Below are 24,482 nucleotides of genomic sequence, written 5' to 3'. Positions count from 1 at the left end.
GGATCCCAAGAACACTATGCTCTATAAAGCAAAATTAGTTAAGAAACTGCCATGAGATATGATTGAATCAACAATCTGCAACAAAATATTAAAAGAAAAAAATATTTAGTTTTCATGAAAAAAATGGTGGCATATCTAAAAGCAGAACACTATATACTTGTTCATAGTTGTGTGCACCAAGCATCACCGTGTCCTGCATCATCATCATGTTCGAACTCATTTTAAAGAATTTAATGAAATATGATCGTGCAACAGAGAAGATATTAACCATACTTAAATGATGAAATGATATTTGCACTGAAATAAAGAAATTAAATCCATTTCATAAGATAAAATGAGGAAGTTTCTATATTCTACATAAAATCTGCTAGTATAAATTGTTATGTAATTCTGCAATTATGAGGTCACGAATATAGTTATCTATGAATTATGAACAGACCTTTAACTGTGCATTGGAGTTTATCTGGGAACGGATCCCAAGAACACTATGCTCTATAAAGCAAAATTAGTTAAGAAACTGCCATGAGATATGATTGAATCAACAATCTGCAACAAAATATTAAAAGAAAAAAATATTTAGTTTTCATGAAAAAAATGGTGGCATATCTAAAAGCAGAACACTATATACTGAGATATCCCTTCACAAGTCCAAGGAAATTTAAAAGTGCAAGGAAGATTACAGAATGTAGCTATCCCTATGCCGAGGATAACGAACACTGACAATTTAATTAAAAAGAAAAAAACAAACAAACAAAACAAACAAACAAAATTGAGATACACTCAACTCCAAGTCAAAAAAATGTTTTTTGATTGGATGGAAATGAATGAAGAAATACTCATTCGTTGTATATCGAATCTAAAACTTTGGTTCTTCTGAGAATTTGTACTACTTTATAATGCATATAAAAGTAAATCATGGTTTATACCAAGCAATTTACTTCTGAAATTTTTTAATTTAAACGAAATGTTAGTGAAAATATAAAAAAAAAATAATAGAAAGCAAAAAGGGGTTATACCATCGAATAGAAAAAAAAAATGAGTTAAAGAATCAAAATCAAAAAGAGAAAGAATCTGCAAGCCAAAGAGATCTTAGATCAAATGCACAAAATGTTATTGAGCTAGATAAAGTTCAATTTGCATCATATTTCATATTTTGGAGGTGAGAACTCCAATGGAATTTGTTGAATAATGCCTGTGTGGGTGATTTTCTGACCACACTGCCCGCTTAGTAACCAGCTAGAGAGCACCGGCAGAATAGATGGCACCTGGCTGACCTGCAACAGAAAGAGAAGACTCCGAGGGTGGTTCGCCACCTGGGGGTACTCCGACGATCAAGTCAGTACTCAATATCTCTCAAAGATAATCAAGAATGCTAAACTCAATGCTCAAAGCACAAAATTGCGTACCTTAGACCCACGGGGGTGCCTCTCTTTTATAGTTACCTCAATCCTAATCCCAGTAGAAGCCTGACTTCTATGGATTCCTGTTTAGTACTTACTTTGGACTCCTTCAGAGATAAAGATAAACTCCCTAAGAGCTTTATCCTTATCTTGGCTAAGTCTCCTCTTTATTCTAGGACTCTTGTCCCTTATCTTTTATCCGATTATCTCGGATTCCGATATCTTCAAAGATAACCTTAGCTTACCCAAGATCACCTCGGTGTCATGACCCTGACACAAGGCACCTCGGCTGACACGTCGGCGTCACCTTGCCACGTGTCGGTATTCAAAAATTATGTCCCCACAACTGCCCTCTAGGTTCTATTATCTCGGCATCCTGAGGTGATGGAACCTATATCACTCCGTTTTTTCAATACGTCGGTTTTCATTATCTCAGCCGAGATCATTATATTGGCTGACATGTCTTTGTTGAAGAACAAGAACTTCAAGAACCCTTTTCACGCGTATGAGTTGTCATACACCATAATTTAACCGTTTTTAACCACGCGTTTATTTCTTACTGGTTTGTACCTGTGACGTGCCTGTAAGCCGTCTCTCTCTCACGTGCGCCGTCTGACGCATACATTCTTCCAGGCGTATTGATTACTTTTTGCCGCCGTTTCCATTTTTACCAAAACATCTCTTCGAATTTTCCCTTTCACCTTATTCTTGTTTCTGAAAAACTCTCTCTCTCTAGCTTTTCTCATTTCTTCCATTGTTCCAGACCTTAAGCTCTGCAACGGCCTTCATTCTTCCTTCTGGTGAAGCTTCCGCTGTCCTGTTACTTCTGTAACCATCGTCTGACTTCGGCGATTCTTACACCGGCTTTATTTTTTCTGGTAAGCAATTGTTCCTTCTTATTTCAGTTCTTGATTATTTTTCTGGAATTGTTGTTAGTACTGCTTTATTCGAATATCCAATTTTGTGAATTTGAATGTGTTTATTCTATGATTTGGCCCTTGCCCATATCTTGAACACACGCACTGTTTCACCACTTTCCTGTATTTTTGCCACTGATCTTGGCCCTATATTTCTTATATTCTTTATGCTCTTGATAGACCATCTCTGTTCTTGATTCTGAAACTTCGTTCTTGCTTTCTGTTTTCTGTGTCTTTTCTAGATCTGTGTCCTTGATCTTCATCTCCATAGTTTTAGGTTTGGGATTTGTCTGTAGAACCCATAATTTAGGGCAAAACTAAAACATCCCTAACAAATTTCTGTACCAGCTCAAACCTAGGTTTTTGTCGAGGTCCCAATAACCCTTTTTTGATACATCTTCTTTCTGAAATCCAATACCTTTAGTTATCTCGATATCATGGGTATGTGGAAACATCGGGTAGACACCCCTTCTAAGCTAGACTTTTTTAGGCAAGAGTTTGAAATCCCAGCCGATGTCAATCTGAGGTTGGCTGGGGATGATGACTCCATCATGCCTACTGATCACTCCATGCCCTTCCCTGTAGTTGCCTTTATTGAGTGTGGACTTCGGTTTCCACTTGACCATTTTTTCCGTCAAATCCTTCACTTCTATAAGTTGAACCCAATGCAACTCGCCATCAATTCTTACCGGGTTATTACTGGTACCATAGCTTTAGTTAAACAAGAGAATGCCAGGATTACACTTGCCGATTTCCAATACTGTTATACTATGTGTCGTCTTAGAAAAGACACGGACTATGTCTATTACCTTAAGCCGAGATCCACCGAATATAAAGTCGTAGCTGACCTCCCAGACTCCAACAAGGGAGCTGGAGACGATTACTTCATTGTCTCGGGCAATTGGGAGTTTCAGCCAAACGACGACCTCCATCTTTATCCTTTAAGCCGAACTGTTTTGGGGGAAGGAGCTGGTAAGGGCCACCCTTCATAAGTTTGTTTTTATTTTCTTGCATAAAGTTTTCAACATTCTTGTTCTAATGTCTGTGCTGTTTTTATCTTTGCAGAGTTCTTCCTCAGCCTCTAAAGAATTTTCGCCAATCTTTCTATCCCAGCAAGGATTTGAAAAAACTTCTGAACTTGCCAATTCACAAACGAAAGGCGTCTCTACTCCTCAACTTTATCCCAACTTATAAGTCAGCCTTGCCTGACGTCCCTAAGAGGAAGAAGAAAAGCCTCTCTCCACCTTCTGCCACAACTCCACAGACCGCATCCACATCTTGGCCAGATCAGGGGTCAACCTCTGATCCAGCCGAGCAACCGTCAACTTCAGCTCCATACTTGGTTCCAATATCCCAACGCCGCCGTCGACGCCGATCAGTTTCTTACGCCGAGATGGGTCGTCAAAAACTGGTTACAAAAGATCTTCTGGCCAGCATTCCGTCATCCGTTGATGATCAACCAGTACGAACCCTTCCTCCACCGAAGCCGAAAAGAATAAAGAAGGCTCAACCCAAGGTTAAGGTAACTTAGGTTGAGTCTAAGGATGCTCTGCCAATCTCCAAGTTGGCTGAGAGTGACAAGTCTCAACCTTCTGCTGGGATGGGGCGCTCTGAAGCCCAACCATCCGAATCGCCAAAATCAAAGAAGCCAAAGTCATCCTCTGCTACAACTTCGGGGTCTAAGAAGCCTGTTGCCCCTTGGGCCCCCGAAATTACTTTGGAGGATAAGCCAGTCATGGCAAATGATAGTGCTGAGAATATTAATGTCGGCGTTGCGCTCAGCACTGCTCTGCTGTTACCAGGCGATCTGGAGTGAAATGCCGAGTTGAGCGAATACGAAAACTATGCGTTGATGCTTCAACGCTCTGTTCAAGTAAGTGTCATTCATCTGACACTTTTCCTTTTCTTTTCATACTTAGAAATTTTTGAAATAACTTTTACCTTGTGTTTTCTTTAGGCCATCCAGCATGCCCACTCTTTTTCTGTTCAATCTTTCGAAAATCAACAGAAGCTAGTCGATATGAAGAAGGAGTTCTCTTCTCTTCAAAAAACCAACAAAGGCTTACAGTCAAAAATGAAGAAGCTGAAAGACCAAGCTGAGGCCGCAATCAAAGCTCAGACCAATGCCGAAGAGAAGGCTGAGGCTGCTGAGGCTATCAAGAAAGTGGCTGAGTCTCAGAAGAGAGAAGCCGAGGAAAAATGGTCCAAGCCGAAAAGGAGCTTCAGGAGGCACTGGCCACCAAAGAAGCCGAAATAAAAGACGCCGACGAGAAGGCGTATGCCCAAGGCATGGCCGACGTCACAGATGCCTACGAACAACAGGTGAATGAGGCATGCAACAAGGGTTTCACCCTTGGTTAGATGTCCCTTCTAAAGAAACTCAATGTCCCAGAGGACTCACCATTGAGGAAAACTGATGCCATTCCTCTTCCATTCCCTCCAGCTCAATCTCCAAGTCAAGACGTCGGCGAATTTGAGTCTGAGGATGGTGATGAGGAAGAGGATGAGGCTTTGGTAAGGAAATCCAAGGATGCTGATGGGGCCAAGTCCCCTCTTCAGAATGAGCAAGTCCTAGACTTGACTCAGGATGAAGAAGGCGATGAGGTTCCCAAAGACGTTGCTTATGAGAAGGAATCAGCCGATGCCACCCTTGCTGATAAGAGCCTTGATGACACTCTTACAGAAATTGACGCCGAGGTTGCGGCGGATAAGGCTGCTGAGATGTTTTCTCAACAATCATCTGATCTTCAAATTCAACCAGTTGGTGGAGAGGAGTCTTAGCCTCATGTTTTTCTTTTGCTTACTTGTATTTTGTTTTTTCTTTATCTTTTGGAACAATGTAAGCTTTTTGTATGGCCGATGTGCCCTTTTCTTGGTGAATGCTAATAAACTTTCTTGCACTCTTGCCTTCTCTTCCTTGCTTCTGCATGATTCTATACTTAGAATATTCTACATGTCTTTCACATACTTTTTCTTCTTTGTACAATCTTCTCGGGGTGACACACCTCGGGTAGACGAACTTCTTGGTTTTAATCTTAACTTGTAGACTTTTAACAAGTGTTGAATATCATACTGGTTTAACTCAACTTGTAAATTGTCCACAAATTTCAACAAGTGTTTAAACAATGACTTCGGCTTAATTTCAACTTGTAAATTCACACAGAATTTCAACAAGTGTTAAGCAATGATTTCGGTTTAACATAACTTATAAATTGTCCACAAATTTCAACAAGTGTTAAACAATGATTTCGGCTTAACTTAACTTGTAAATTGTCTACAAATTTCAACAAGTGTTAAGCAATGATTTCGGTTTAACATAACTTGTAAATTGTCCACAAATTTCAACAAGTGTTAAACAATGATTTCGGCTTAACTTAACTTGTAAATTGTCCACAAATTTCAACAAGTGTTAAGCAATGATTTCGGCTTAACATAACTTGTAAATTGTCCACAAATTTCAACAAGTGTTAAGGAATGATTTCGGCTTAACTTAACTTGTAAATTGTCCACAAATTTAAGTGTTAAACAATGATTTTGGCTTAACTTAACTTGTAAATTGTCCACAAATTTCAACAAGTGTTAAGCAATGATTTCGGTTTAACATAACTTGTAAATTGTCCACAAATTTCAACAAGTGTTAAACAATGATTTCGGTTTAACATAACTTGTAAATTGTCCACAAATTTCAACAAGTGTTAAGCAATGATTTCGGTTTAACTTAACTTGTAAATTGTCCACAAATTTCAACAAGTGTTAAACAATGATTTCGGTTTAACATAACTTGTAAATTGTTCACAAATTTCAACAAGGTTAAACAATGATTTTGGCTTAACTTAACTTGTAAATTGTCCACAAATTTCAATAAGTGTTAAGCAATGATTTCGGTTTAACATAACTTGTAAATTGTCCACAAATTTCAACAAGTGTTAAACATATTCTTCTTCTCTCTGCCCCCTAATGTGAACCTGAGTTCTACTTGAGTTCTCATTATGCATGTATTTTAGAGACAATGTCAAGTATCTTGAAAAGAGAACTGAATATTTATTTATTTACTTCAGCAAATGGCAAAGGAACAAAGAAATTCTAATGATAGAAAAATTTCAAATTACAAGTGTTCCAAGGTCTTGGCAACTCTTTGCCCTCATTATCCTCAAGTCAATATGCCCCATTACCCAGTACCGAGATGATTCTGTAGGATCCTTCCCAGTTTGGGCCATGTTTGCTGTAGGAACCCACATTTTATGTCCTCATCATGTTCATGAGCATCGGTATGATTATGACTTGTTAAGCTTGCATGTGTATGTTTGTGACTTGTTTCGCTTGAGCGGATGTGATCCATGCCTTGTTTTGAAGCCTTGTGATTTGTCTAAGTGTAGTATGCTTGTCTTGTTCCTTCCTTGATGTGAAACTTAGGTCACGCCTTGCATGAGTTATGCTAGCCGATGTTATTCCAAGCCGAGGTCATCCTTAGTCTAGTAGTAGTATCTTGGAACCCCTTGTTGACCTCCGTTCTCGCCTTGACACATTAGTCGAGATGTTACCTTGCACCCAAGCGATCTCATCCTGGAGTGGTACGACCTAGGCCGAGGTGTGGCGCATCTAGGCCAAGATGTGGCACAGCTTAGTCTAGTGTTGTCCTTCCTAGCCGGGGTCATTGTCACCTTAGTTGCCGAAGTCCTTTTGTTAGCCGATGTCACCCATTGCCGGAGTGCCATTCCGTGTAGCTTGTTAAATACGCCTTGTTATTAGCTGATGTCATTGCCTCGTCAGAGAGCCCATACCGCTTTACTTGTTGAACACCCTTCCACCATGCTTTGTCTGGTCTGTCAGCCACCTTTTCAGGGAAAACCCAACCAGTCGCCGCCACGTGTCTCAGCAGAGGGTTAACCCCAGAACCGGGTAAAGAAAACTATCATTTGGTATCATAACCTTGCCTTGTAGAGAGAGAAACTCTAGGAGGAAGAAGGAGTTTTAGAGTGAGGAAGTAGATCTTCAAGCTTGATTCCTAGAGATCGAACCGTTAGATCTGTGTTCTAAGGTTAGATTCTTGATCCACTCATGATGTTCTCTATGTTCATGTTATTGCATTGCATGATCGGACATGATTTGTAAGCCATGCATCGTTTTAAAGTTCGATTTTAGAAAGAGAAAATGACATCCATGTGTTCTTCAAGAAAGTCTTGTTTTGATCCGAAAGCTTGCATAAAGAATCATGTTTTTGTGTTTATTTCCGCAAGAATTCCAAGTACGGGTACCTAGGTCCATGTTTTCAAACTCATAGCACGAAAATCCCAGATTTGTGATGACAGATTATGATTGAACATCCATATTTTTCATGTTTTCACACTCATGTTCTTCATGTTCATCAGCAGAGGGAAACCCAGAGTTTCCCGACCTCTTTTCCTTGCATGTGGCCCTCGGGAACACACCTCGGCGAGGAGGTGTGGAACCTCGGCCTAGACCTGGTTGGTGCCCAGCATGTTTTCCGAAATCAATTGTGTACATACGAAACTGTTGAAGGTGCATTCAATAGGCTTTGCCATGTGTTTGTAGGACTTGGGCTTGTCTCGACCCCGACGTTTGAAGAAACTATGTGAGTGGTATTTTTAATAAAGCTATGTTACACTTGCTTTCATAAATCTCGTCTTGCCTTGTTTTGAAAAGTACTTGTTCTAGCATGAATGACTATCCCTACTTGTATATTAAACACTATCTTGTTTTGATGACATTTCTTGAAAGTCCTTAGTTGCAGGGGACTATAATGCAACTGCACTCTTGTCTTGAAAGTCCTTAGTTGCAGGGGACTATAATGCAACTGCACTCTTGTCTTGAAAGTCCTTAGTTGCAGGGGACTATAATGCAACTGCACTCTTGTCTTGAAAGTCCTTAGCTGCAGGGGACTATAATGCAACTGCACTCTTGTCTTGAAAGTCCTTAGCTGCAGGGGACTATAATGCAACTGCACTCTTGTCTTGGAATTGTCATCACCCCCTTGTATTAAGTAGATGTAATAACATCCAAAGAACTTGAAAGGCCGGCAATGAACTTGATTTCCCCCTTGATTGTAAAGTATGCTATGTATTGTTTTGAAAGAAATCTTGGATATCAATCATGCAAAACCTTTATTTCTAATATCATTCACTGAGTATCCAAGCTCACCCTCTCTATATATATGTAGGTGATGAGCAAGAAGGCAATGAGGCCTAGATGTGTAGCCGATGTGTTTTTGGGTGCATTGCCGACGTGTTTTGGATTAGCATTTTGTACCATCTTAAAGATTATGCTTCTTAGTCTATATTTCATGTGTACTTGTATATGTCGGCTTGAGAAGCCTTTTGGTCAAGATGTATTTTGTATCTCATTTCCTTATTGTATCTAAGTTGTAAGACCTTGTAAAAATGTATGTCATTTCATTGGACTTAAGCACGGCTCTCATGGACTATTTAGATTCTGTATATGTATATATATTACTTCCGCACTTGTAAGCCCCATATTTTATACTCTGATTGTGTGTGATTTTGTAAGTCGGCCTTCGGTAATCTCGGATTACTGGCCATCACGGCACCAAACTACTAGGGGCGGTTTGGGGGCGTGACAGAATGGTATCAGAGCACAAGATCCTTATAGTACGTTAATCACCCACCTTGAGTCCTAAAGAGCATAGGATTTTCCTTAGAATGATGTTAGGATTGCATCATATTGCTTGCTACTTGACTACGTGTGCATCATTTCGGCATAGACATTTGTTACTTGTATACGTGTTATCTGTCCAGTTATTTTTAAAGTCTCATCTTGCATCCTCCTAGGATCATGAGAAGAGGTAGACCTCCAGTTGGCCGAGATCGCTCAGAAGATAGATTGGAGAGATTGGAAAGGTTAGTCGAAGGCTTGGTTCGTGAGCAGAGACAACCTAGGCCACAGGATACTGGTACGACTTCCACGCAGGCTGAGCAGACGAATGGCCGTTATACAGCTCCACCCCCTCCAGTGCCACAAGTGCCTTTACAACAGGCTTTGTATGGGAACGACACGATAACCCTAATCAGAGAGTTCAAGAAAATGAAACCGCCGAGATTTCAAGGAGGTATAGAACCAATGAAAGCCGAGGCATGGGTTTTAGAGATGGAGAAGTTGTTTGAGATCTTCCCCAGTACAGACGCCCAGAAGGTATCTTTGGCAGCATTCACGTTAGACGACGATGCTCGTAGGTGGTGGATGATGGTCCGAGAAAGCAATCCGGGTTTGACTTGGGCAAAATTTTTGGAGTTGTTCTACAACAAGCATTTCCCCCTCAGCGTCCGAGACCGAAAAACCACGGAGTTTCAGAATCTGATGCAAGGGAACAAGACAGTCGCAGAATACGATCGTGCCTTTACTGAACTGGCGAGATATGCGCCTCATATGGTTGACGACGAATACCGAAAGGCGAGAAAGTTCGAAAGTGGGTTACGTGGACCGATACAAGATAGGGTCAATATGCTCAATATGCCGACATACGCTGGAGTACTGGACAAGGCCATCCTGGCTGAAGCTAATTTAAACCGATACCAGAGTTCAGGTGAGGGTCAGAGGAAGAGACAAAATTATGATAATCGCCGAGTTCCGTTCAATGCCAAGAAGAGAATGAGCACAGACAGTTCCAGCAACTCAAATCAGGAAGGTAACGCCAAGCCGGTGTGCGCGAGTTATGGAAAGCTACATTTCGGGGTTTGTCGTTGGGCAACAGGAGCTTGCTATGAGTGCGGCGAGATAGGTCATCGTGTGAAGGACTGCCCGAAGGCAGGGACTGACAATGGAAAGAGGAATGGAAGCACCTCGGGCTCTGCACAAGACAACAACGTCGGCAGAATACAGGCAAGGCAAGGCAGAGTTTTTGCATTGGTACCCGGAGACGCCTAGAATGCCGAGGCGGTAGTGTCAGGTACCCTTCCAATTTGTTCTCAAGATGCATACGTATTGATTGATTCGGGTTCTACGCATTCATTTGTGTCCACTATATTCGCCGAGAAGTTGAGTAGAGAATTAGAACCCCTTGATTACGTATTATCTGTGTCTACTCCATCTGGGAGAAATATGATTGTTACATCCATTTATAGGGCGTGTATTGTTATGATTGAGAGTGTAGAGTTGTTAGTTGATTTAATGCCATTAAGCATGACCCATTTCGATGTCATATTGGGAATGGATTGGTTAGTAGTGAACCATGCATCCATTAATTGTGGTACTAAGAGCGTCGCATTGAAGACCCCAAGTCAAGCTGAGGTCATTTTCCAAGGTAAAGGAGTAGTACCCCCACCTTACTTAATCTCATCCATGAAGGCCTACAAGTTGATCCAAAAAGGATGTAAGGGTTATTTATGCAGTATACTAAGTGATTTGAATGGAAATGTTGAGTTAGCCGACATACCCGTTGTTGAGGAATTCCCCGATGTCTTTCCGAATGAGTTGCCTGGCCACCTTATCGATAGGGAAATAGAGTTTACCGTGGACATCCTGTCAGGAACACAACCCATCTCCAAAACACCCTACAGATTGGCCCCAGCCGAACTTAGAGAACTGAAATCGCAATTACAAGAATTGTTGGACAAAGGATTTGTTAGGCCGAGCACTTCACCGTGGGGAGCACCCGTTCTATTTGTTAAGAAAAAGGATGGCACACTTCGTCTTTGCATTGACTACGGAGAACTTAATAAGGTGACCATTAAGAACAAGTACCCATTGCCTAGAATCGATGATTTGCTTGATCAACTACGAGGAGCACGAGTCTTTTCCAAGATTGACCTTAGGTCAGGCTACCACCAGTTGAAGGTTAAAGCCGAGGACATCGAGAAAACTGCTTTTCGGACAAGATATGGCCACTACGAATTTTTGGTAATGCCTTTCGGAGTAACCAATGCCCCAGCAGCATTCATGGACTTGATGAACAGAGTCTTTAAACCGTACCTAGATGAGTTTGTCATTATTTTTATCGACGACATATTGATCTATTCCGGGAGTACGAGCGAGCACGAGAATCATCTGAGACTTGCCCTGCAGACCTTGAGAGATAAGAAGTTGTACGCCAAGTTAAGTAAATGCGAGTTTTGGCTTTCCAGCATTTCATTTCTAGGGCATGTGATTAATGAAGACGGTATATCAGTTGACCCCAGTAAGATTGAAGCCATTGTGAATTGGCCGACGCCGACCAACGTGTCCGAGGTTCGTAGTTTTCTGGGTTTGGCAGGTTATTACAGAAAGTTCGTGAAGGATTTCTCGAGGATTGCAGTGCCTTTGACACAACTAACTAAGAAGGGAGCAGCTTATGAATGGACCAATGAAAGAGAATCAGCCTTCCAGGAGCTGAAGACGAGGTTAGTTACAGCACCAGTTCTGGTACTACCATCGGCTAATGAGGAATTTCAGATTTACAGTGATGCTTCACATAAAGGTTTGGGTTGCGTGTTAATGCAAGAAGGTAAAGTCATAGCGTACGCGTCTCGTCAGTTGAAGCCCAATGAAAAGAATTATCCTACCCATGATCTGGAGCTAGCTGCCGTGGTTTTTGCTTTGAAGATATGGCGTCATTACTTGTATGGAACATCTTGCCAAGTTTTCACAGACCACAAGAGTCTGAAGTACTTGTTCACTCAGAAAGAGTTAAATATGAGGCAGAGAAGATGGCTCGAGCTACTGAAGGATTATGACATGCAGATTCAGTATCACCCAGGTAAGGCAAATTTCGTAGCCGACGCATTGAGTAGAAAGTTAATTGGAAGTTTGACGTGCCTGACAGTGGTTTCGGTGGAACCGACCATTATTGAGGAAGCGAAGACCAGACAGAGGGAGGACAGATTCCTCAGGAAAGTAATTGACGAATTCGTCACCAAGCCGAGGCCGGGATACACCATGGAGAATCAAGTGCTTAAGTTTGAAGGGAGATTGTGTGTAGCCGACGTACCAGAGTTGAAAAGGAAGATTTTGCAAGAGGCCCATAGTTCCAAGTTTGCCATTCATCCAGGGAGCACCAAGATGTATCAGGACGTAAAGCGGACCTTTTGGTGGCCAAACATGAAAAGAGAGATAGCCGAGTTTGTATTTCAGTGTCTGTGTTGTCAGCGAGTGAAGGCAGAACACCAGAGACCGGCAGGACTTCTTCAACCCTTGTCAATTCCTGAGTGGAAATGGGAGCACATCTCCATGGATTTCGTAGTGGGTTTGCCGAGGACGCAAAGAGGTATGGATTCCATTTGGGTTATAGTCGACAGGTTTACTAAGTCAGCTCACTTTTTGCCTGTCAAGACTACATTCAATGCCGACCGACTTGCCGAATTGTACATGAATGAGATCGTTAGGCTTCATGGTGTGCCGATGTCCATTGTGTCAGACCGAGATCCGAAGTTCGTTTCTAGATTTTGGCAGAGTCTACAAGGAGCCTTGGGAACAGAGTTGAGATTTAGCACAACCTTTCACCCCCAGACCGACGGGCAGACAGAAAGAATGATTCAGACACTCGAAGACATGCTCAGACTGTGCGTGTTGGATTTCTAGGGAAGTTGGGAATCGCATTTGCCATTAGTAGAGTTCGCGTACAACAACAGTTATCAAGCCAGCATAGGCATGGCGCCGTATGAAGCTTTGTATGGAAGGGAGTGCAGATCGCCGATATGTTGGACTGAAGTAGGAGACAAAGCTCAAATTGGCCCCGAGTTGGTTCAGATGACAACTGAAAAGATCAAACTCATTCAGCAGAGGATTAAAACTGCACAGAGTCGACAGAAGAGTTATGCCGACCAAAGAAGGAGGGAGTTAGAATTTGAAATTGGGGATCATGTATTTTTGAAGGTCTCGTCGATGACAGGAGTTTCGAGATTTGGGAAGAAGGGTAAACTCGCACCCCGATATATTGGGCCGTTTGAAATTCTTGAGAAAGTTATCACCGTTGCTTACAGACTCGCTTTGCCGCCAGAATTGAGCCAAGTCCACAGCGTGTTCCATGTTTCAATGCTGAGAAAATATATCCGAGACCCACTGCATGTAATAGATTACTCCGGGGTTGTAGTTAATGAAGACTTGGGCTACGAAGAGAAGCCGATGAAAATTATCGACAGACAAGTGAGACAGTTGAGAAACAAGTCGATATCAGTGGTGAAAATCGAATGGGAGAAGCATTATGGCGAGGAGGCCACATGGGAAAAGGAAGAGGAGATAAAAATCCGTTACCCGGAGTTATTCGTAGGACAAGGTAACTTAAGTTTGGGGACCAAACTTCTTTAAGGAGGGTAGACTGTAGGAACCCACATTTTATGTCCTCATCATGTTCATGAGCATCGGTATGATTATGACTTGTTAAGCTTGCATGTGTATGTTTGTGACTTGTTTCGCTTGAGCGGATGTGATCCATGCCTTGTTTTGAAGCCTTGTGATTTGTCTAAGTGTAGTATGCTTGTCTTGTTCCTTCCTTGATGTGAAACTTAGGTCACGCCTTGCATGAGTTATGCTAGCCGATGTTATTCCAAGCCGAGGTCATCCTTAGTCTAGTAGTAGTATCTTGGAACCCCTTGTTGACCTCCGTTCTCGCCTTGACACATTAGCCTAGATGTTACCTTGCACCCAAGCGATCTCGTCCTGGAGTGGTACGACCTAGGCCGAGGTGTGGCGCATCTAGGCCAAGATGTGGCACAGCTTAGTCTAGTGTTGTCCTTCCTAGCCGGGGTCATTGTCACCTTAGTTGCCGAAGTCCTTTTGTTAGCCGATGTCACCCATTGCCGGAGTGCCATTCCATGTAGCTTGTTAAATACGCCTTGTTATTAGCCGATGTCATTGCCTCGTCAGAGAGCCCATACCGCTTTACTTGTTGAACACCCTTCCACCATGCTTTGTCTGGTCTGTCAGCCACCTTTTCAGGGAAAACCCAACCAGTCGCCGCCATGTGTCTCAGCAGAGGGTTAACCCCAGAACCGGGTAAAGAAAACTATCATTTGGTATCATAACCTTGCCTTGTAGAGAGAGAAACTCTAGGAGGAAGAAGGAGTTTTAGAGTGAGGAAGTAGATCTTCAAACTTGATTCCTAGAGATCGAACCGTTAGATCTGTGTTCTAAGGTTAGATTCTTGATCCACTCATGATGTTCTCTATGTTCATGTTATTGCATTGCATGATCGGACATGATTTGTAAGCCATGCATCGTTTTGAAGTTCGATTTTAGAAAGAGAAAATGACATCCATGTGTTCTTCAAGAAAGTCTTGTTTTGATCCGAAAGCTTGCATAAAGAATCATGTTTTTGTGTTTATTTCCGCAAGAATTCCAAGTACGGGTACCCAGGTCCATGTTTTCAAACTCATAGCACGAAAATCCCAGATTTGTGATGATAGATTATGATTGAACATCCATATTTTTCATGTTTTCACACTCATGTTCTTCATGTTCATCAGCAGAGGGAAACCCAGAGTTTCCCGACCTCTTTTCCTTGCATGTGGCCCTCGGGAACACACCTCGGCGAGGAGGTGTGGAACCTCGGCCTAGACCTGGTTGGTGCCCAGCATGTTTTCCGAAATCAATTGTGTACATACGAAACTGTTGAAGGTGCATTCAATAGGCTTTGCCATGTGTTTGTAGGACTTGGGCTTGTCTCGACCCCGACGTTTGAAGAAACTATGTGAGTGGTATTTTTAATAAAGCTATGTTACACTTGCTTTCATAAATCTCGTCTTGCCTTGTTTTGAAAAGTACTTGTTCTAGCATGAATGACTATCCCTACTTGTATATTAAACACTATCTTGTTTTGATGACATTTCTTGAAAGTCCTTAGTTGCAGGGGACTATAATGCAATTGCACTCTTGTCTTGAAAGTCCTTAGTTGCAGGGGACTATAATGCAACTGCACTCTTGTCTTGAAAGTCCTTAGTTGCAGGGGACTATAATGCAACTGCACTCTTGTCTTGAAAGTCCTTAGTTGCAGGGGACTATAATGCAACTGCACTCTTGTCTTGAAAGTCCTTAGCTGCAGGGGACTATAATGCAACTGCACTCTTGTCTTGAAAGTCCTTAGCTGCAGGGGACTATAATGCAACTGCACTCTTGTCTTGGAATTGTCATCACCCCCTTGTATTAAGTAGATGTAATAACATCCAAAGAACTTGAAAGGCCGGCAATGAACTTGATTTCCCCCTTGATTGTAAAGTATGCTATGTATTGTTTTGAAAGAAATCTTGGATATCAATCATGCAAAACCTTTATTTCTAATATCATTCACTGAGTATCCAAGCTCACCCTCTCTATATATATGTAGGTGATGAGCAAGAAGGCAATGAGGCCTAGACGTGTAGCCGATGTGTTTTTGGGTGCATTGCCGACGTGTTTTGGATTAGCATTTTGCACCATCTTAAAGATTATGCTTCTTAGTCTATATTTCATGTGTACTTGTATATGTCGGCTTGAGAAGCCTTTTGGTCAAGATGTATTTTGTATCTCATTTCCTTATTGTATCTAAGTTGTAAGACCTTGTAAAAATGTATGTCATTTCATTGGACTTAAGCACGGCTCTCATGGACTATTTAGATTCTGTATATGTATATATATTACTTCCGCACTTGTAAGCCCCATATTTTATACTCTGATTGTGTGTGATTTTGTAAGTCGGCCTTCGGTAATCTCGGATTACTGGCCATCACGGCACCAAACTACTAGGGGCGGTTTGGGGGCGTGACATTTGCCCTCTATGGGATCCTTCTTATTTCCGACGACTTTCCTCAGGATTAGGTCGCCGACTTGAAACTCTCTTGGATTGACTTTCTTGTTATAAGTTTTTGCAAGTTGCTGCTGGTATGCTGCATGCTGGATTGCAGCTTTCTCTCTTCTTTCTTCTAAAAGATCCAGATCTCGGGCTTAGAGTACATCATTAGTCCTATTTTCTACTCCCTGGGTTTTGATTCCTGGGATGTCGATCTCCAGCGGGATGACTGCTTCTGTGCCATAAGCCATGGCGAAGGGGGATTCTCCTGTTGATCTTCTCGGCGTAGTCCGATATGCCCAGAGTACATTGGGCAATTCGTCTACCCACTTGCCTTTTGCTGCCTGCAGCCTCTTCTTTATTCCTTCCAAAATTACTTTGTTGGATGCTTCCACTTGTCCATTGCTTTGTGGAAAGCTTGGGGTTGAAAAGTAGTTCTTGATCTTGAACTTTGCACAGAAGTTCTTGATTAGCTTGTTGTCAAATTGAGTTCCATTGTCTGCAACAATGGCTCTCAGAATTCCAAATCTGGTGATGATGTTTCTCCATATGAAGTTCTTGACATCCACATCTTGAATCTTGGCAAGAGGTTCTGTTTCTATCCATTTTGTGAAGTATTCTGTTGCTACCAGCAAGTACTTTCTTTGTCCAGTTGCTTGGAAAAATTGTCCAACGAGATCCATGCCCCATTAGGCAAATGGCCAAGGACTGGATACAGGGTTCAGGTCAGCAGCTGGCTGGTGTATCAAGGGTGCAAACCTTTGGCATTGTTCACATTTCTTCACGTAGGCTTCTGCATCTTTTTGCATGTAAGGCCACCAATACCCCTGGGTAGTGGCCCTGTGAACTAGTGATCTGCCCCCAGTATGGCTTCCACAAATTCCTTCGTGGATTTCATATAGAAAATCTTCAACCTGCAAAGGGTGTACGCACCTTAAAAGGGGTCCAGTGAAGGACCTTTTGTAGAGATGTCCTTCTGCTGTCAGACTAAATCTTGCTGACATCAATCTGATCTTGTGTGCCTCCTTGCGGTCATCTGGTAGCTTTCCTTCCTTTAGGAACGCAACAATTGCGTCCATCCAGCTTGGTCCCATGTCTACGCACATTGCTTCATGCTCTGTGGTTACTGGTTCAATGCTCGGGCCCGACAGGTAATCAATCATTATTGTCCTTGCTTTTCCAAGTTGTACTGTACTAGCTAGGTTGGCCAACGCATCGGCGTGACTGTTATCATCTCGGCTTACTTGAAGTAGTCGGCAGTTCTGAAACAAGACTGACAGCTTGATAACTTCCTTTGCGTAGGCCGACATTCGTTCATCTCGGGCTGCAAACTCGCCTGTTGTCTGGTTAACTATTAGTTGTGAATCACAAAAAACTATTACCTCATCTGCTTGCACTGTTGCTGCCAACTTCAGTCCTGCAATGAGTGCTTCATACTCTGCTTCATTGTTTGAGGCCTTGAACCCCAAACGAATTGAATGTTCTAGTACCTGCCCATCTGGGGATATCAATACTACTCATGCCCCCGCTGCTTGTCGGTTTGAACTTCCATCAACGAACAGTCGAAAGGAGTCGCCGATGTAAATGCTGTAGGGTCTGAGTTTTTTCTTCTTTCTTTTGTTCTTTTGCTTTTGCCTTTGCCTGGGCTTTTCCTTGCTTGGTTGGATATCGCTCATCCTAGCTCAACGGTGCCCGATGTTCGATGGATTCTGGTGTGAACTCGGCCACGAAGTCTGCCAGAACCTGGCCTTTGATTGATGTCCTTGGCCTGTACTCCAAGTCATACTGGCCTAGGGTGACTGCCCATCTGGCTATTCTTCCTGTCAGGTCTCCTTGTTGTAGAAGGACTTCAAGGGGTGCTCTGTTAGCACCACAATTTTATGGGCCTGGAAGTAATGGTTCAATTTCTTTGAAGCCATCACTAAAGCTAGTGTCAATTTCTCTAAGGGTAGATACCTCGTTTCTGCATCGGCTAGGGTTTTGCTTACGTAGTAAACAGCCCTTTGCACCCCTTTTTCTTCTCGGATTAGTACTGCACTTATTGCATGTTCTGAAATGGCTAAGTACAGAAACAGTTCCTCCCCTGGTTCTGGATTTGAAAGAACTGGGGCTATGGTCAAGTACTTCTTCAGGTCGGCCAAAGCGGCTTCGCATTCTTCTTTCCATAAGAAGTCTGTGGCTTTCTTCACCAAGTTGAAGAAAGGTCTGCACTTATCTGAGCTTCTGCTGATGAATCTATTTAGGGCTGCGGCCCTTCCAGTTAACATCTGCACCTGTTTTGCCGACGTCGGGCTCTTCAACTCTAGGATGGCCTTGATTTGATCTGGGCTGACCTCAATGCCCTTTCTAGTCACCAGGTATCCTAAAACCTTACCAGATCCAACTCCAAATGCACACTTCGATGCGTTGAGTCAGAGCCGATATGTTTTAAGGATTTCAAAGACTGTTTTTAGATCGGCAAGATGACCCTCAGGCTCCTTGGTCTTAACGACCATGTCGTCGATGTAGACTTCTACTGTTCGGCCAATCAAGTGTTTGAACATTTTGGTTACCAGCCTTTGGTAAGTTGCTCCTGCGCTTTTTAACCCGAAAGGCATTACTCTGTAACAGTACAGGCCTTTTAGGGTGATGAACGTTGTCTTCTCTTCGTCTGGGGGGTACATGGCTATCTGGTGGTACCCCCTGTAGGCATCTAGGAAGCTCATTCTTCCATGCCATGAAGTGCCATCTACTAGCTGGTCAATCTTTGGTAGAGGAAAGATGTCTTTGGGACAGGCTTTGTTGAGGCTGGTGAAGTCCACGCAGACCCTCCATTTACTGTTCTTCTTTTTTACCACCACTGTATTGGATAGCCATGTCGAGTAGTGTACTTCTCTAATGGCCCTGGCCTCCAGAAGTCTGTCTACTTCTTCCTCTACAGCTTCGACGTGCATCAACGTCGGTCTTCTGGCTCGCTGAATTACAGGTTCGGCCGACCTGTCAACATTCAGTTTGTGGCAAGTGACCTCGGGATCAATGCCAGGCATTTCGTAAGGTGTCCAAGCGAACACCTCAATATTTGTTCTCAAAAAGGTTTTCAACTCTTTTTCCTCTTCTTCGGCTAAGCCCAAGCCGAGAAGAAAGAAGCGTTCTTCATTCCCATCCTGGACAAGGATTTTCTTCAGTGCCTTTTCGCTCTTCTCGGCTGGCTCCTTGCCGACGTCTTCTAGGACTTCCATGTCCTCATCTTCAATTTCTGCCTTCTCTGGTTCTCGTATGCTGCAGGTAGATTTCATTGCTGCCATGGAGCAATTCTTCGCCTGCAGCTGATTGCCTCTGACTTCCTCTATCCCATGCTCTGTTGAGAATCGCAATAGTTGATGCAATGTTGAGGGAACTGCCCCCATTGCATGCAACCATGGTCTTCCCAAGATGATGTTGTAAGGAGAGGGTGTGTCGATGATAGTGAATTCTGTCTTGATCTTCCTGGTGCCTGCCTGTACCTCTAAACTTACTGTTCCCAGAGGCCATGTCGGCGTTCCATTGAACCCAACAATTGGGCCATTGGATTGTTCCATATCATCTGGGTGAAGGCCGAGCTCTTTGTAACATCGGACGTACATGATGTCGCAGGAGCTGCCTTGATCAATCAGGATGCGTTTCACTTGGCACTCCCCAACCTGGAGGGATACTACCAAGGCATCATTATGCGGATGCTGGACCATCTCTAGGTCAGCTTCAGTAAAGGTTATCATTGGTCCTTGGCATTCTTCTGCCCAATGTCTTTTCTCCACAACTTGGTAGACATGTTGCAGGTGCTTTACTTTCTGGGTCTCTCCTTGGATTTCATTTTCGTTGACCTTCGAGTGGATTACGTTGATTATCCGAGGTCCTCCTGCCTGCGGCTGTTGTGCTGGGAGAGGTGGGGCTGTTGGTGCCTGAGGCAATCTTGCCCGTTCTTCCCTTGTCCTGGTCTCATCGACAAGGTCCCTCAGATGTCCTTATCTCACCAGATCTTCCAAATATGTTTTCAGGGCTCTACAACCCTAAGTTGTATGCCCATCTTCATTATGGTAGGCACAATGCCTGCCAATGTTTCTTCTCATGAACTCTCCTAGAGTCCTTTCTGGCGTTTTGAAATAGAGTTGGTTCCGAATTTCATCCAGGACTTTGGGAATTGGGATTCAGAACACAGTTGTTACTGCTTGTGTGGCCCTCAGTTCTGCCTCTTGCCTATTCGTTCCATTGTTACCTCAGCCTCGCTTCGGCGAGCCTTGTCCTTTCTCTTGTTTTATCTCCTTGGTTCCCGACGTGTCTTCTTCGGCTCTGGCGTACTTCTCGATTCTCGCCATAAGCTCCTCCATACTTTTTGGCAATGTCTTTGCCAAAGACTTTCGTAGTGGACAGTTGTCTTTCAAGCCGTTCTTGAAAGATACGGCTGCCACCTCTTGATTACATTCGGGTATTCGATTGAATACCTCATAGTATCTTTTTGCATAGGCCCTAAGGCCTTCATCCTTGCTGATCTTCAGAACCATCAATGCGTCCACCCTTAGTGGCTGCAGCTTGTTTGTCACAAACCTGGCCACAAACATCTCGGCTAGGCCTTCCCAAGTCTTCACGCTTCCCTTTGGTAGTTTTGTGGAACCAATCTGATGCAATCTCCCCAAAGGATGAGGGGAACACTTTGTAGAGCAACGGCTCGTTCCCACAATACAATGCCATTGAGTTCAAATAGAGTCCAACGTGGAAGTTGGGGTCTGACTTACCATTGTATATTTGAAACCTCGGCATACTGAATCTCTTCGGCGCCTCAAACCTGTCTAATTCCACCGAGAATGGTGTCCTCGGCTTATCTGGGGAGGTTACCTCGGCGTAGGCATTCTGTTGCTTCCTTTTGAGGTAATCTCTTAAGTCTTTTTTGCTCCGCCCAGGAGCTCGGCTATCTTTCGACTTTAGTCTTTTTGGTATACTACTCTCGGCCTCGTGGTGAGCCCTTTTTGATCCTTCTCCATGAGTTGTGTCGAAGCACAGTGCCTGCCCCTGAACATGCCGATGTCCTTTGGGGTCTGCCTTCTTTGTGCGATGCGTCCTTCGTGATCCTTCTCTTCTTGATTCTCTTCATCCATCCTCCCTAGAAGGTCGGTGAGAGTATCTTTCATCTCCGTTGTGCTAAGGGGCTACGGGGATTATTTTCTGTCCTCCCTTCTGGGTATTGGCCGCTGGAATCAACGTGTCGTGCAGCGAGTATGGTGGCTGCATGACGTTATTTTGCATTATGAAATTGACGACTGACTGCAGGTCTGTCAATTTGTTTGCCATCTCTTTTACCTCTTCGTCCCTCCATAGGCACCTATCCTTCCAAACCTAGAGGTCGTCTTCGTTGTAGTACCTACTATGATCAGGTTTCTTTGGTGCGTCGCTAGTCTGGCCGACGTCTTTCGCTCCGTGATTTTCTTCATGAGTTTCTGCGTTCGACCTTTCTCCTTCGCCATCAAGGTCAATAGGTCTCCCACTCCCAGTAGGAGTGTCATCCCCAATCTTTTCCTTCTGTCCGTTACTGGCCATCTATTCTACTTTCGTTCCCACAGAAGGCGCCAAATTATGTGGGTGATTTTTTGACCACACTGCCCGCTTAGTAACCAGCTGGAGAGCACCGGCAGAATAGATGGCACCTGGCTGACCTGCAACAGAAAGAGAAGACTCCGAGGGTGGTTCACCACCCGGGGGTACTCCGACGATCAAGTCAGTACTCAATATCTCTCAAAGATAATCAAGAATGCTAAACTCAATGCTCAAAGCACAAAATTGCGTACCTTAGACCCACGGGGGTGCCTCTCTTTTATAGTTACCTCAATCCTAATCCCAGTAGAAGCCTGACTTCTATGGATTCCTGTTTAGTACTTACTTTGGACTCCTTCAGAGATAAAGATAAACTCCCTAAGAGCTTTATCCTTATTTTGGCTAAGTCTCCTCTTTATTCTAGGACTTTTGTCCCTTATCTTTTATCCGATTATCTCGGATTCTGATATCTTCGGAGATAACCTCGACTTACTCGAGATCACCTCGGCGTCATGACCCTGACACGGGGCACCTCGGCTGATACGTCGGCGTCACCTTGCCACGTGTCGGTATTCAAAAATTATGTCCCCACAGTGCCCATATATTGTTCTTAAATTTATGAAGCCATACTCTATTTGAATTGTAATTAAGGCTCCGTTTTGTATACATGGATTTCAAAAGAAGGGATTTGAGGTTAAATTTTATAAAAGTATAGGAGAGTCGGCTATTATGGCTATCTTGAGAAACTAAAGAGAAAACTAGAGTTAACAAATAGTAACTTCTTAGGATTTTTGTACAATTAGAATCCTTAGTATAAAGGATTTGAAATATTTTTATTTTTTTGCTAACGAATTCATCCCTATAGAGTAAACTCTAGATACACTTAATCACCTCCCAACCACGTGTTTCAGGTGAGTCTAGGTGCATCACCAAGAAATATTGCCCAAAACGTCTGAGTTTATGGTTTGTCCTAGAGACGTTTGAATGAAGAATTTGAAATAACTACTTTTACATTGTTATTTCAAATTCATCAGGATAAAGTGCTCAAAATCAAATTTGAATCATATATCTAAATTATCAAATCTAAATGTGAGCTAGCTTTTTTAACGATTAGTGTCCAATCCTTTCATTTCAAATCCATAAGCAGCCTGCAAAAATTAACAGCAAGAGAGCGAACTAAGGGGATTTGATGACCTGAAAGAAAATCTAATGCCAATAGGTTGCTCAAATGACAAACAGAATGTAACCAACATTATTGTTATGCACAAAGATATGATCTATTTTAACTTTTGCCATGAGAATTGAAGTTCTGGGAGCATACTAGAATTAAACTTGAAAACATTGAGATTTACCAACCTTGATATTGTCAATCATTGCTGGTGGTAAATTTCTTCTTGATGTATACATTGGCTTCATAGAAACTAAATCTCGGGGGCTGAAAAGGCAGAAGGAAATGATAGAACTTTTTTTTTTTTTTTTTGAAAGCATTTTTGTTTACTGATAGAATGTCAGTATTAACTGTCATAAAACAAATACTAGAGAGACTAGCCTTTTGAATGAACTTATCAAACAGACTAGATTCCATGGACTTTCTTTCCCTGCTACCAAACAATGCGAAGTAAAATATGGGTTTTCTGATACTTACATGTGCAGTAAGAGCAAGGTTTGCTTCAAAAAAGGATCTAATTGTGCCAATGTCTTCCCAGTAGTCGTTAAATAAATATGCCTGCAACACTATGCCAGACATGGTTTAGCTCGTTGCCCAATATGCATATACACGAGAAATAAAAAACTATATGTCATAATTGTAGAGAATGATTAATTATTTTCAGGGGAAACAAAAAAAAATTCTATGTAAAATGTCTACATAAAGAGAACGGTTAGAAAAGATTTGATGCTGACCTTTATAAGGAACTCTTTGGCTAAGGCAGGGATTATCTCTGGCCCGAAGTCATTTGCAGTCGGGAATCGCCACCTGACTCAACAAGAATGCATAATTCTTAGTACTTCCTTAATTTTGACATTGCTTGCTTTAATTTCATTGATAACATAACCAAGCTAGTATAATTTTATTTTCTCTTCATTCTATTTTTATATTTTAAAATTGTTTTGCATATATCTGACCCTTGCAGATCTTATAGTAGCGACATAATAGTGTAGTGTCATGAGATAACTTCAATTGTTTGGTTCCTTAAAAGGTTTAGAAATATCTCCTTCTTGAAGACATACACTCCCATGGAAGCAATGTATGGTTTCTTTTCGGCCTCTTCTCTCGAGAGTTCCAAAACTGTTGTATCTACTGCCTAAAGCAAACAAAAACCTTAGGCTGAGTGGGTATATACTACAAAACTTTGAATTATCATTTGATATTGTGAAGTTATCATAAATTCAAGTATTACCATTGCCTTCAAATCATCTCCTTTGGGCTTTTCGCTGAATGACATGACCTTTTCTTTGCTGTCTATCTTCATCAAACCAAAATCTGAAACACGGCTAAAATGAAAACCAAGAAGAACATTTTGAACCTCAAAGGCCTCAGGATCATGTTTATTGAGTCAATATATAATTATAGAGTTGAAACCACTTGGGAAGCCAAGTTGTGAGAAAACAATAACCAACCTGTAATCCATAAGCAGACAAGAAAGACTGATATCAACACCGCTTTGACGATGATTCTGAAATGAAGAATTCAAGTCTTCGTGTCAGAAATAAGTGTTTGAATGCACGAACAATGTCAAATCACAAAGCTTGGTATAGGAAAAATAAAATTTAGTGGCTTACTTGAACAAAGTCCATATAGTCCATTCTATACAAGTGATCTCCAGATAAAATGACCACATCTTCAATGTCTTTGCTTCTTTCATCCTACATGATGGAAATCATATTCCAATTGAAACTGGAATAGAAACACTTAGC

The 24,482-nt window shown here is 42.4% G+C and overlaps 1 long non-coding RNA gene across 1 annotated transcript; it reads right to left on the bottom strand.

Moving 5' to 3' along the window:
- Window positions 1-438: 438 nt before the first annotated feature.
- On the bottom strand, window positions 439-23,620 carry LOC145794968 (uncharacterized). Its single transcript, XR_014334987.1, has 4 exons — window positions 23,469-23,620; window positions 23,212-23,292; window positions 22,923-23,001; window positions 439-546 (listed from the first exon to the last, which is right to left on the bottom strand). It is a non-coding gene; the product is annotated as an uncharacterized LOC145794968 (long non-coding RNA).
- Window positions 23,621-24,482: the final 862 nt, after the last annotated feature.

This window comes from Camellia sinensis, chromosome 7 (genome assembly GCF_055761805.1).
Source record: "Camellia sinensis isolate YWXY chromosome 7, ASM5576180v1, whole genome shotgun sequence".
NCBI lineage: Eukaryota > Viridiplantae > Streptophyta > Magnoliopsida > Ericales > Theaceae > Camellia > Camellia sinensis.
Note: the sequence above shows the minus strand (reverse complement) of the source record. Positions and strands in the feature narration are given on the sequence as shown.